Below are 15761 nucleotides of genomic sequence, written 5' to 3'. Positions count from 1 at the left end.
AGTAAAACACGTTAATCTGTACTCTTCAATCAAACTCATACGTGTTTGTTTTCTTCGAAAAAATAGCCATATGTTTGAATTTCAATTCTTTTATTCGCTTAAGACCAGTTCACTGGTATATGTAGTTCAACATAAGTTTATACATATAAACACAAAAAGGCCAAGAATATGTACAAAAGATGAAAAAGTTTAGTTTTACAATACAGAAGGTTGTATTGGTTTGTTTTAGGAAGAGCAGACTTTATAAAATTATCTTTAAAAATCTTTCAGTTTTTCTACATCAACAGTATCAGCACGTTGAATAATACAATGTTTTGGTTTTTACTAGTACCTCAAGGGCGAAACATTTTTCTGGTGTGTACATGTGTACATTCTGAAATATAATCAAATTCACTCCCAATCCAAAAGATAAATCTGCATATGGTGTTTTTGTCTCTCAGTTGATTCGATATGCAAGGTCATGCTCTTCGTATGAACAGTTTCTAAGACGAAGCAAGTTACTGACAAACAAGTTGATAAAACAGGACTATCAACAGTCTCGTTTGAAGTCATCTTTTCGTAAATTCTATGGTCGACACTACGACCTTGTCAGCAAATACAATCTTCCAATGGGTCGCATGCTGACTGACGTTTTTCATACTAATTGTTAGACCATAAGCAATCACCAAATTGTTTAGCAACTTTTCCGATTTTTCCCCGATATCGACAAAGAGCACACGCCGACCCTCTATCCACGGGTGCCGATGATGGATGAATAATTAAGCTACAGCCGCGAGGAAGTTGTGTATTCCTTATGAAAGGATTGTGAAATTTAGCGAAAATTAAAAAATGTGAAATGTGTTAAAGTAGAAATGTGCGTTATCCTGTGCTAATGTAAATCTTGTATTTGTTGATTCACTCTGGAGAAATTCAGGAAGAAACCGATGGACTCCGAACTTATGACGCTAACCTTGGCCCTAGGAAGGAAGAGATATTTTTGTGAACTTATAAGCATGCACTGACTTTGTATATATATGTGACATCAAGCTTAATCATACTTAGTATTACTTTGATGATAAATTACGATTATATTCAACTATGGTTATTTCATCTTGGTCATTATTATCATACTTTATTCATTATTGTTTTCATGATTGTAATGCGATATAATCAAGCTATATGATTTTATGAACATGTATACATCCTGGTTATAGATTTGTTTTTATAGATGAATGGTGTTCCAAGCCGGAGGTGGAAACATGTCACTTGTTACTATCTCTTAACATAGATGTTCTGACTGGTATGTCACTAGGAAGTTCGTCTGATCAAGGGTAGATCAAGGACGCTTTCCTATTCCGGGCGCCAGGCATGAGAAATCTCCCTTCGGGATATTTCTTTTGTTTGGGGGACGTATGTAAACAGATAGCCATGCTATGACCTTGAATTGCTAGTATTACATAATGGTCACTATGATATTTATGTGTACCTAGATGCTGCGCACTGAATGGTGTTAATGATAATTGACAGAATGAACTCTGTGACTCTTGTAGCAATGCGTAGTATTCCTAAATGATGTTATGAAACCAGGTGCATAATACGGGCATAATAATATCCAAATTGAGAGCTTAACAACATGTGACATATTTGGCGATTCTGTGTCTGCAACGATAGCTCTAGTACTCTATATTGAGTCCTGTATTGTGTATTCTATATATTAACCTTTGTAATCTTTTATGCCGTGTATGAATGAACTTATTGTGAGTAAGTGATGCCTCATACTAGGTGGGGGACTCCGAGACCCAGGGCTCGGAGACTCACATCCTGCATCCAGACTCTTTGATTGGCAGTTTTGACGGTTTTGTTACTTTATTTAGAAATAAAATATTAATCTTAATTTTGAACACTAAATGTTCACTCATGATCGTCGTATATGGGCCGAACTAGTCAAAACTGTCCATCATAAGTAAAACCTTATATATACCCATATGAAATGAGATTGTGCAGACTCCTGATTTGGGCTGCTATTAGCTGATGTTATTGTAACTATACGATCACGCTTAATAAAACCGCTTGAGAAAGAAATACTGGACTTGTCATCCATAAGCTTGAGCTGACCCTCAATAGGATCCTGTAAGACAGAAGGCTTACATGAACTTTCTTGGTGCCAGTGACCAGGACTTAGCGAAGTTCAAAACAGAATAAGGTAAGAACCATTTCTATATGTCTCTTATAGCTATCTCGAAGTAAACAACTTTGTCTATGCAACCAATATGGCGACAGGTGATGGGTTTGACAAAAAAGAGTTTAAAAATCAAATGGAGCAATTAGAAAAACAATTCGCGGGGTGGGGTCAGAATTATGAAAATAAAGGGCAAGAAACAGGTCAAAAGTCCCCAGAAAAAGAGCAGATTAAACAAAATACTTTTGAAACATATCATGATGCTAGGCCGTATGAAACTCGTGAAACTCGACACCGAGTCCCAGATCAGGATGATGAAAAAGATTTTTTTATTGGTCAAGTAAAAGCTATAACAGCCGCACTCTCAGTGCCCCTATCTTCTGTGATAACTCCTTTTGAGGGAGATGCTCAAAAATTTAAACAGTGGATAAAGGAAGTGGAAAAGTACAGTGTTATGTCTGGGAAACAAGGTCATGAGACCCCCATGCTTGCATACATAACGAGTAAGGGTTCAGTTGGGGATTATATTAAAAGGTATTTAGATGAAACAGATGCGTCTGAAGAAATCCCATCTTGGAATGATCTTAAGGAATCCCTTAAAAATAGATTTGCAGAAATAACAGATCCCCAACACGCGTTAGCAGTAATGCGTAAGACTCGACAACATTCAAATGAAAGAGTTCAGTTGTTCGCCGAGAGACTATTGCAAATCGCGGAAGACGCCTACAGTAATGACAGACTTAAAGACCCTTTGATACAACAACAGTTAGTAGATATCTTTTGTGACGGGTTGACATTCGACTACCTCAGAATGAAAACTTTGCGAGAAAACCCTAAAGACTTAGAATCCGCAATTCAAATAGCAATGCGAGAACAAAATCTGAGACAGAGGCTAGCGATAAGAGGGTCAAATATGACAGAAATTGTACAAAGTAATGACAACAGACGAACTCTTTCAAATGTTGATACTACTCTTCCCTTATTAAAGGATAGAGCAGATAATCATACCTCAGTAGAAACAAGGCACGTAGAACCAATGGAAATTGACCATGCGCGTAATAGTAGGTGTTTTAAATGCAAACAGACGGGTCATGGGGCTCGATTTTGTACTCAAAATAAACCCCAAGTCAGGTCCCGTCCTCAAATAAATAAACGACCCAGTCAAAACAAACCCGTCCATAATATAGAGCAGAAACCCCGTTCGCCTGTGGAATGTTGGAATTGTGGTAAAGTAGGTCATGTGCGTGCAGATTGTTGGGGCTCGCATATGTATCAAAGAACGCAGCAAAATCGGGACAGACCATCAAATCGTCAAGGCCGAACATATAAATCTAGCGACCAAGTAAATAGGGGATCGTCTCAAAATTTCAAATCGCGCTCTTATTTTGACAAACAAAAACAGGAAAACTAAGACGTTCTTCCTTCGTTGAAGCCCGAAGAAAGAACTTTAAACAAAGACCTACATATGAAATTAATTTTACTAACAACCCCAGTAGCTGTTTATTAAAAGTAGGTAAAAATAAATTTAGAGCTTTGGTAGATACAGGTGCAGCCGTATCTCTAATTAGTAAGAAAATGTATGATAATCTATTTCCCCGCCCCAAGTTGTTTAATAATGACATCCCCTCTTTACAAGCAGCAAATGGCAATTCTTTAATTGTGATAGGGTATGTAAATATTTCCTTTAAGATTTCAGGGTTAACTTTAGACCACAAACTTTATGTGACAAAGGGACTCAACCGAAACATGATTCTCGGTCGTGATTGGCTCAAGAAAAACAATGTTCGTTTATACTTCGATCTTGGACTCATGCGTATTGATGGCAAAGTATACGCGGAACTTAAAGAAGTTTTACACATCTCAACTATTGTAAGAACTCCTAAGAAACTTATTATGAGACCAAACACGGTGACTGTATTCTATGGAAAAATAAATAACAATTTTCCTCTGGAAGAAAATGACTTGTTTGAAGTGAACAGCATAGACAATAACTGCATTATGGAAGACCCAGGACTATATTTAGAAGACGCCGTTTGTATAGTTCGGAAAGATAAGAAAGTTCCAATGATCTTCGTTAACCAAACTAACAAAAATTATAAAATTCCAAGAGGCTACATAGTAGGACGAATTACCGCATTAAAACAGAAGGAAATCTCAGAAATACAGACTACTCAAGACACAAAAGAAGAAATTGATGTACCTAAGAGATTTGAACACTCAATCAAAAGACTGGTGAGCAAAACAATGATTTATTTGCAAAGAAAGACAGTGATCTTGGAGTGACTGATACTGTTAAAATGAAGATAGAAACTGGAGATCACCACCCAATAAAGAACAGACCCTACCGTGTACCCTTAAATAAAAGACAGATAATTGACAAGGCCATACTGGAAATGATGGACGCAAAGATTTTTGAGAGATCACAATCACCTTGGTCATTTCCCTTAGTAGTGGTGAAGAAAAAGGACGGATCAGACCGGATGTGCGTTGACTTTAGAAGCTTGAATAAGATAGTGAAACCCGTATCATTCCCGCTACCGTTGATTGATAACATCCTATGTTTACTAGGTAAGGCAAAATATTTCACTGCACTAGACTTAAAGAGTGGATATTGGCAAGTGAAATTAGAAGATTCAAGTAAAGAAAAAACGGCCTTTGCATGTCACAAAGGACTATTCCAATTCAACCGGATGCCATTTGGGTTGAGTAATGCACCGGCAGTCTTTCAAGAGCTGATGAACATAGTTCTTCAAGGACAAGAGGAGTTTGCCATCGCATACCTGGATGACATTCTTATATTCTCAGAGACACCGGAAGATCATCTTCGGCATATTCAAGACGTTTTCAACCGCCTAAGGAAGCATGGACTTAAAATGAAGCTAAAGAAATGTAGTTTCTTCAAGGAACAGACAGAATATCTTGGTTTCATCATTGATGAACATGGCGTTACACCTGATCCAAAGAAAGTCGAAGCTATAAGAAAGTTACCAGCGCCCACTACAGTCCGAGAAGTTCGTGGCTTTATAGGTATGTGTAGTTATTACAGGAGATTTATACCGAACTTCTCTAAGATTGCGGAACCATTGATTGACTTAACCAGAAAATATGCAAGGTTCAAATGGACACCATGTTGCCAAAAAGCGTTTGACTTTATTAAAGAAAGTTTAACGGTAGTGCCTTTACTAGCATATCCAGATACTAATAAGCCTTACATCCTGTACACCGATGCCAGCGACAACTGTATTGGAGCGTGCCTTACTCAAAAGACAGATGAGGGAGAAGATAAGCCAATATATTACTTATCCCACAAGCTGAGTAAAACTCACGAAAAGTGGTCAACCATAGAAAAGGAGGCATTTGCAATCCATTACGCCCTTCAGAAGTTAGACCATTATTTACACGGTGCTCAGTTTACAATAAGAACAGACCATAAGCCGCTCAAGTATATCTTAGAATCTCCAATGCAAAATAAGAAAATTCAACTATGGGCATTAAGTATTGCAGGATATAGCTGTAAGGTAGAGTACATAGAAGGAAGATTTAACTGCTGTGCAGATCTCTTATCCCGATTACCGACAGTCAACCTCGAGTGTGAAGAGGAAGAACAATCAGAGCATGATGAACCAGATGTTAAGGACAATTTCTTTGAAGTGAACGTACTTAACCCCAATGCCTTTTCGCCTAAGAGATTAGCCAGATGTGAAGTTAAACAACACGACGAATTGGTCAAACCCTTTATTGATCTACCAGAAGAAATCAACATCAAAGAAAGTCAACAACACGATGAGCAAATCAAGAAACTGAAGAATCGGTTAAATAAAGGAACAGCAACGGCAACCGAAGAAAAGAAGTTTTTGGAAATTGATGGTTTAATGTACTATCTTTCAGATGGAGACTCAGAAGGCCCAAAACTCCGTCTGTATGTACCACGTGAGTTAGAACTTTTAGTAGTGCAGCAATATCATGACGGACTTGGACATATGGGAGTGGACAAAACATATGACGTAATCAGACAAAAGTACTACATACCAAATTTGTACAAAAGGTTATACTCTTATATAGAAGGATGTGTAGTATGCCAAACGAGAAGCAATAAGAAAAATCAACCTCCACTTCAAGAGACAGATATACCACCTTTTCCAATGGCTAAAGTAGGACTTGATCTCTCAGGACCATATCCAACATCCTTGTCGGGAAACAAGTACATAGTTTCTTTCATTGACATTTACTCTGGTTGGCCAGAAGCTTTTCCCGTTCCTGATAAGTCAGCTGACAACATAGTACATCTTATCCTAGAAGAAATATATCCAAGATATGGCTGCCTCTTCAAATCCTCACAGACAACGGAACAGAAAATGTGAATAAGAAAGTGGAAGAAACTTTAAAAGAATTGAATATCAACCATATCAAAACCTCTTATTACAGTCCTCAAGGTAATGGTAAAGTAGAACGATTTCATAGAACTCTACATGACGTGATGGCTAAGAAAACAACAGACAACGCTCAAACATGGGATATTCATCTTAATCAGACGTTGGCAGCCATTCGTTTCCATCCTAACGATTCGTCAAAGTTTTCTCCATATTACCTTATGTACAACAGAGATGTCGTATTACCTCTTGATACGTTGATGAAACCTCGAAGGAGATACGCGGGAGAAGATCAACACAAGATCGCCCTTCAAGAACAGCATAAAGCTTTCCTGCTAGTACATCGTAATATGAAGGAAGCCAAGAAGAAACAGAAAGCTCAGGCCGATAAGAGAAGCAAAGATGAAAATTTTCAGGTAGGTGACCCTGTCTACCTTAAGAACAACAGAAGACAAAATAAGTTAGATAAAAAGTGGCTACCATATTATCGAATCATAGAGCAGAAAGGACCAGTTAGTTTCGTGGTGAGAGATCAATTGACTGGATTAACCACCAAATGCCATGCACGACAATTAAGACTGGCAGATATTTCGCACTGGCCCCTTTCACAAACTACTGAAGATGGTGGAAGAACTCTAAGAAAAACTAACTATGTGGTGCCACCGGAAGATGAATCGTCGTCAGAAAATGAAGACATGCAACCAGAACCATTGGAAAGAGCTATACAGTCCAAACAATGGGGAAGAGAAGGATCTTCAGACGAAGAGGATATTCCCCTAGCAGAACTTCAAAGACGTATAAGAGCTAAGACGATCATGGATGATCAGCAGTATAAACACGAGAATGATCAGACCGTAGATTCAGAATCGGATGAGACCCATGAGTCAAATCAGTGTGGTGAAAAAAGTGGTCAAGACTATGAAATACCCTTAGATAACCCAAATGTACCCTTAGATGAAAATATGGAAATAGATGAAATAGCCACGAAAGTAGGTCTAGGCTTCAAACCAATCCCTAAACCCCGTAAATCTAATAAACAAAAATTTAAAGAGGATTGTTTAGTTGTCTTAAAACAGTTAGTACTAGGATAGATAAAGTATCCTTTATTTTCAGATGTCAGAATCTGAATTATTGGAACTGCGATTGACGCCCCCTAGTGAACTTTATATCAAAATAAAGTTTGAAAGAGTCACATTGACAGCAACCTTGAACATATACAGCCATTATTTGAGTGATACAGAGCCATACTCTGATATGGTTATGCTAATCATTAGAGGAGAAATCACCTCTGCGAGCGTTAGGAGGGAGGGCGTCACTCGAAACCGAATGTAGATGTAAATAATCTTGAATAAGCTTAGCTTTGTATATATTGCACGCTTTTAAAAAGACATGACAGGATGACCCCCTGTGACATTAAACATGTATTGAGATACGCCGACTAGTAAACGCGGACTCAGCACCTCGGTTATTTGTATGTATAGATTTAACATATACTCGAAAGACATGAGACAGCGACTAAGTAAAGAAACTGTAAGACTAATTTTTGTACGTGATTTAAGATTATTGGTAAAAACAATTAAATATTACAATCGACATCTTGAGTATGGGACAAGGTTGCTCAGGTTTTCATGGTTAAATGACTTAAGACAAAAGATATTAATTTAAAAGTTTTCCTTATGAATACACTTATGGCGGAATTGCCAGTAATTAATTTGCAACCCATGAAATCCTCGTCTTGGGTGGGAAGCCCCTTGTTTTATGTGTGTTTAACTTCGGCAGTAACAATATCGATAGGCCTAGGACTTTGTATTAAGAAACGTAAAACTATTAAATAGTGGGGTGGTATATGCTGTGGTGGTTGCTGGACAGGTTGTCGAAAAAGGGGTAGTGACGGAGATAAGAAAGGTTCTTCCAAAGACACTGTATTTTGTTGTGAGAATCCAGAGAAAAGGACCTCTAGCGACATTATTGAACTTGAACCAATCCCGAAAGTCACTAGGATCCAAGAGAAACCCCGACGAAGCGGAAGAATCGCAACTCGCAAATTGGCCAGTAACACGGGGACAATTTCGACTAAACTAGCACAACAATTTCTTGGAGAGGAGGAAAATGAAGACTATCCATGGACCAAATACTATCGACCGGACCCAGAGCTGGCACGTTAATACCTGGAAGAGAAGGCCGCGATGTCTACGCAACAGAGGAACGCAGGAGACGCTCCGCGAGAAGTCGCCTCGCCATCCGCGCCGACCCTCTATCCACGGGTGCTGATGATGGATGCATAATTAAGCTACAGCCGTGAAGAAGTTGTGTATTCCTTATAAAGGAATTGTGCAAATTAGCGAAAATTAAAAATGTGAATTGTGTTAAAGTAGAAATGTGCATTATCCTGTGCTAATGTAAATCTTGTATTTGTTGATTCACTCTGGAGAAATTCAGGAAGAAACCGATGGACTCCGAACTTATGACGCTAACCTCGGCCCTAGGAAGGAAGAGATATTTTTTGAACTTATAAGCATGCACTGACTTTGTATATATATGTGACATCAAGCTTAATCATACTTAGTATTACTTTGATGATGAATTACGATTATATTCAACTATGGTTATTTCATCTTGGTCATTATTATCATACTTTATTCATTATTGTTTTCATGATTGTAATGCGATATAATCAAGCTATATGATTTTATGAACATGTATACATCCTGGTTATAGATTTGTTTTTATAGATGAATGGTGTTCCAAGCCGGAGGTGGAAACATGTCACTTGTTACTATCTCTTAACATAGATGTTCTGACTGGTATGTCACTAGGAAGTTCGTCTGATCAAGGGTAGATCAAGGACGCTTTCCTATTCCGGGCGCCAGGCATGAGAAATCTCCCTTCGGGATATTTCTTTTGTTTGGGGGACGTATGTAAACAGATAGCCATGCTATGACCTTGAATTGCTAGTATTACATAATGGTCACTATGATATTTATGTGTACCTAAATACTGCGCACTGAATGGTATTAATGATAATTAACAGAATGAACTCTGTGACTCTTGTAGCAATGCGTAGTATTCCTAAATGATGTTATGAAACCAGGTGCATAATACGGGCATAATAATATCCAAATTGAGAGTTTAACAACAAGTGACATATTTGGGGATTCTGTGTCTGCAACGATAGCTCTAGTACTCTATATTGACTCATGTATTGTGTATTCTATATATTAACTTTTGTAACCTTTTATGCCATGTATGAATGAACGTATTATGAGTAAGCGATGCCTCATACTAGGTGGGGGACTCCGAGACCCAGGACTCGGAGACTCAAATCCTGCATCCAGACTCTTTGATTGGCAGTTTTGACAGTTTTGTTACTTTATTTAGGAATAAACTATTAATCTTAATTTTGAACACTAAATGTTCACTCATGATCGTCGTAAATGGGCCGAACTAGTCAGAACTGTCCATCATAAGTAAAATGTTATATATACCCATGTAAAATGATGTTGAGGAGATGAAGAGATTCCGCTAAGATAGATTTAGAGATTCCGCTTATAGAGATAGATTCTGAGACTCCTGATTTGGGCTGCTATTAGCTGATGTTATTGTAACTATACGATCACGCTTAATAAAACCGCTTGAGAAAGAAATACTGGACTTGTCATCACTAAGTTTGAGCTGACCCTCAATAGGATCCGTAAGACTGAAGGCTTACACGGGTGTGACCGGTCAACAGAGGATGTTCACTCCTCCTAGGCACCTGATCCTCCCTCTATCTATTTGGAGGTCCGTGTTGCTCTGCTTTGAATTTTTATTTCGTTTAATGGATTTTTAAGATGGTTCACGGTTTGTTATTGAACTTGGTAATAGCCGCAATTCTGTTATTAAACATGCGTTCTTGTGTAACGTGGTCGAATCGAACCATTTTCCCAGGTGTGCGGTCGCGTGCTGCATGAGAGGCGCACGATTTATCTACTGTCTTGTCTATGTATATAGCTGCTTGTCTTACTTCAAAACACGGGCACGGAATACAGACAATAGTGAGTAATGCACAGTGCGTTCGACAAATGTTCTTGTTATTTTTGCATATAGATTATGGTTCCTCACTACAATTTGAAATAGTTTCTCAAATCAGCAGAAAATTTCTTGATTATGATAGATAGAATGATGGATAATAAGTGTATGTGTCAAATAGGCGAAAAAAATGTGACATTTTAAATAAAGAATAATATTTTCAAACATTTCATTCAGTAAACATATAAAAAAGGCCCAGGCGGATTCGAACTCATGATCTGCGGTTCACAAGCCTGATACTTTAACCACTGAGCTATTTCGATATACATCTTAATCTATTGATGCAACATTATAACAAAACATTTGAATCGCCATCTTGTGACGTAGTGTCTTAAAAAGTATAAGTTTCGGTGTAGTGAAGTACCTTAATAAATACCTACAATTTTATGACTCACTGAAACTTTTAAGTTTTAAATTGTTTCGTGACACTAAGGAAAGTTTGCTAACGATTGTTGAGATTTATGTATTCTAATGAATAGAAAAGAAACAAGAGGCCCACGGGCCACATCTCTCACCTGGGCAACAAAAGACATGATAAAATCAGCTTCATGGAGTCATAATACAAAATATCTAGACAATGTGGTATAATGTAGATCCTATACGAAAAATCTGTTTCCCCTTTGAAATTCTTATATTTATAATCAAGTCCCTTTTCTAACAGGATGATTTTATAGTCATATCACATTCAGCATCGCAGTTCCCCAAAAGACCCTTAAAGAGACAGTACAGCTGAAAACACATGTGTAAATAACTTCAGATTTACCTATTGTATAGTTGGGAAATAAGAAATAACGTTGATTGTAATAGTTGAAATACATGAAAATCCCTTTCACATACTTAATTAATGTAATTATGAGCTTCCGGAAATGCAAGGGTCGTACAAACCTGAATAATCTTATATCGTTTATTTGTACCACGTGGACTTTGATTGACAGCAATTGACACTTGCTGAAAACTACAAGATCTTCGTCCCACTAGGGTAATCATGGAAAACGAGGTTAAAGCGATTCTCTAAATGAAACACATCATTACTTACTCGATAATTTATAAATGGTTTACCAATTTAGGTTCATTTTTAAATGAATAGACATAAATATGTCAAATAACCCCTCAAGGGGCCTCATTTATAAAAATTAATTTAGGTTGTATCAACTCCTATGATAAACACGAAAAATACATGCTTACAAAATAATAATTGTGGTTATTTTAAAAACTTTGAACAGTTATTACCTATGAGAAGTAGAAAAGACATATTTTCATCAACAAACCTGTCCAGGAGATTCTTCGCGAGCCCTACACGTGTTTTGTTTACAGTAAATACGCATGCGTAATAGTAGAGAAGGCTGAACCCCGAACACGTTGCGATGTGTTTATGTGATAGGTTATACGTAATTATTAATTTTAATATAATGATTAGATTTATTGCATGGAAAACTTTGTAATTTTCTGAAAGTTTATACATTCATGAGTAGTACAAAAATACCGAACCCTATCGGAAATTTTTTTTAAGTCGATATTTTGATAAGATGCGCCGTACTGCCTCTTTAACAATTGTTTATATACAGGGTTTTAACCTACATCAGACTCGAAACCTCTTGTGAGGCCAAATAATTTTCCAGGGGCCAAAGTTTAAACAATTTTAAAGAATCAGCAATCAATAAAAATGCTTGCATATATGTAAAAGCATAAATAATAACATTTCAGTTTTTGTAAATAATTAAAATGTTTTCCTTTGTACAATTGAATCCCCAATGTGGACCCACACTACTCCTAAAGATTTCGAATTGAATAAATTTGAATCTACACTATCTGAAGTTGCTTTCACTAAATAAACAGCTTTTCTAGGGAAATGTTGTTTTTTCTTTTATACATTCTTTTGTAAAAGTTTGTCTTTCCCCCTCCCCCTTGTGACCCCTCTCCTACCCCCTCCCCCCCCCCCCCCCCCCCGAATCATGATTTGAATAAAATTAAAATCTCACTACAAAACGATGCTTCCAAATAAGTTTCAGCTTTCCTAGCCTAGTGGTTTTGAGAAGATTTTTTTTAAGATTAACTCTATATATTCATATGTAAAAAGTCGTCCCCCATTGTGGCCCCACTGAACCCCCGAGGGTCATTATTTTCACAACTTTGAATTTTCACTACCTGAGAATGCTTCCATACAAGTTTCAGCTTTCCTGGCATAATGGTTTCTGAGAACAGATTTTTAAAGATTTACTCTATATATTCCGTTGTGAAAATTCGTCCCCCCCCCCTCCATTGTGGCCCCATCTTACCCCCAGGGTCATGGTTTTCACAACTTTGAATCTACACTACCTGAGGATGCTTCAATATAAGTTTCAACTTTTCTTGCCAAAATGGTTCTTGAGAAGAGATTTAATATGTGTGTGTGTGTGTGTGTGTGTGTGTGTGTGTGTGTGTGTGTGTGTGTGTGTGTTTTCGATGTAAAAATTCAACAACAACAACCCCCCCCCCCCCATTGTGGCTCCACCCCACCCTCGGGAGTCATGATTTTCACAACCTTGAATTTACACTATCTGGGGATGCTTCCATATAAGTTTCGGCTTTCCTGACCAAATGGTCCTTGAGAAGATTTTAAAAGATTTGCTCTAAATATTCTTATGTAAAAACTTGACCCCCACCCCAATGGGCCCCACCCTACCCCCGATGGTCATGATTTTCAAAATCTTAAAGCTGCTTGGTCCGATTTTCTGGTGATTACAATATCAATTTTTTTTCATACAAACCATTTATCTTAGAAAGCGAACAAAACGTACACATGTTTATTTGTAATTTGTCTGATCATTTCGACCTTTATTCAAAGCGATGTCAAAGTCGTAATACAACCATACCCGTCTCGTCGTCAGAGGTGAAATTTAACGAGGCGAAATAACGCGGTATCCTTTTATGTAGTTTGTTTTGTTAGAAAATTTTGTACATATTTTTCTTTATTGAAATTTGGTTTAACTGACTGGGAAAACTACTGCAATGTCTATTAATATACATATACTTAGCATAACCATCGTTTAAAAGCATGCATAAAATTTGATATAAAATCGGACCAAGCAGCTTTAAATTAATGCCAACTAGGGTTGCTTCAACACAAGTTTCAGCTTTCCTGGCCTAGTGGTTTTGAGAAGATTTTTTTTTAAGATTAACTCTATATATTCATATGTAAAAAGTCTTCCCCCATTGTGGCCCCACTGAACCCCCGAGGGTCATGATTTTCACAATTTTGAATTTTCACTACCTGAGAATGCTTCCATACAAGTCTCAGCTTTCCTGGCATAATGATTTCTGAGAAAAGATTTTAAAGGATTTACTCTATATATTCCTTTGTGAAAATTCGTCTCCCCCCCCCCCCCATTGTGGCCCCATCCTACCCTCAAGGGTCATGAGTTTCAGCTTTCCTGGCTTAATGGTTTTGAGAAGAAGATTTTTAAAGATTTTCTCTATATATTCAAATGTGAAAATTGAACCCCCCATTATGCCTTTACCCTACTCCCAGGGCTCATGATTTTTACAAGTTTGAATCTACTCTACCTGAGGATGCTTCCACACAAGTTTCAGCTTTCCTTGCCAAATGGTTCTTGAGAAGAAGATTTTTTAAAGATTTACTCTAAATATTCTTATGTTAAAAAATTGACCCCCCAATTTGACCCTACCCCCGGGAGTCGTGATTTTCACCTTGAATCTACACTACCTGAGGATGCTTCCACACTAGTTTCAGCTTTCTGGGCTGACTGCTTTCTGAGAAGAAGATTTTTAAAGATTTACTCAATATATTCCTATGTAAAAATTCAACCCCAACTGTGGCCCCATCCTACCCTCGGGAGTCATGATTTTCACAACCTTGAATTTACACTACCAAAGGATGCCCCCACACAAGTTTCAGATTTCCTGGCTGATTGCTTTCTGAGAAGAAGATCTTTAACAAGAGGCTAATTGGCCTTAACGGTCACCTGAGTAGCATATAACACATACACAAACTGTCGAAGAGTCTCATATATGCATTTAATTAATTAGGTTTCATTATGGAGTAGAAAAATTATAGATTTAAAATGAAGACCACCTCCCTCCTGAAATCTTTCTTAAAGAACTGTGAAACCTATGATTTTGGCAAAAAACATAAAGATCTGATCTACAAAATCATGAATTCAGTTTTCATTTCAGGTGTATGGGAGTAAAGAAGATAATTTTTTAACTTTATATGCATTGCCACCTATACATCCATTTTGGCCCTGTCATAGAGTCAAAACCCATACTCCAGGGGACATGAAAATTAAAATTTCAGAAGAGACTTCCTGGTTAACATAATTATGTCAGTTTTTATACAGATGTTTGAGAATAGAGAAGAAAATTTTTAAACATTATATGGGTCATTATCAAAATATGCAGCCTTTTGCGTCAGTGTCAATTTCAAGGAGGAAAAATAAAGTTCTGGGGAATAAATACAGTACCATCGGATTTTAGAAACTTAAACCTATATTGTTGAACAAATAAATTGACAATTTTAATGCTTTAAGTATAAAAAAAAAATTATTTGTTATTAGATTTCAGTGAATTTATGTTGTCATTAAATTTTTTCAACGACTTTAACCTACAATATCTTCAATAATATTGATGTTTTATTTCAAAAATCAACGTTAATTATCAAAACAACATTCGTATATTAATTTCTGCTATGCTCCTTAACAATTTCTCTTTTAAAAACAATGAATTTGATGAGAAATATGCTTGTACAAAAAATTTTTGTCATTGGTGTTACAAGGCAAATTATATAAAAATATCTTAAAATACATCAAGTAAATAATATTGTACTACAGTTGGAATCCCTTAGATCATAGTGACATCATTCCCTTCTACTAAAAAGATAAATGTATCAGTGATGACATCATTGTGATAGAAAATATGGCAGAAAATGTTAGTATGCTCAGAAAAATACATTGTAAACTGTGTCAGTGGGATAACGTACTATTTAAGGTTTCTATTATGAAAGAACAAAAACGTTTTTCACATTAATGATGAATGATTAACACATTATAACATAGGCTATGTAGCTTTGTGTAGTATTGGTTCTCTTGGGCCATACTGCTTCATTTACTATGGATACATCAGTCGTATAACGGTCATTGGTGTAACCAAAAATTGTTGTTACACCATTG

This window comes from Crassostrea angulata, chromosome 1 (assembly GCF_025612915.1).
Source record: "Crassostrea angulata isolate pt1a10 chromosome 1, ASM2561291v2, whole genome shotgun sequence".
Lineage (NCBI taxonomy): Eukaryota > Metazoa > Mollusca > Bivalvia > Ostreida > Ostreidae > Magallana > Magallana angulata.
Note: the sequence above shows the minus strand (reverse complement) of the source record.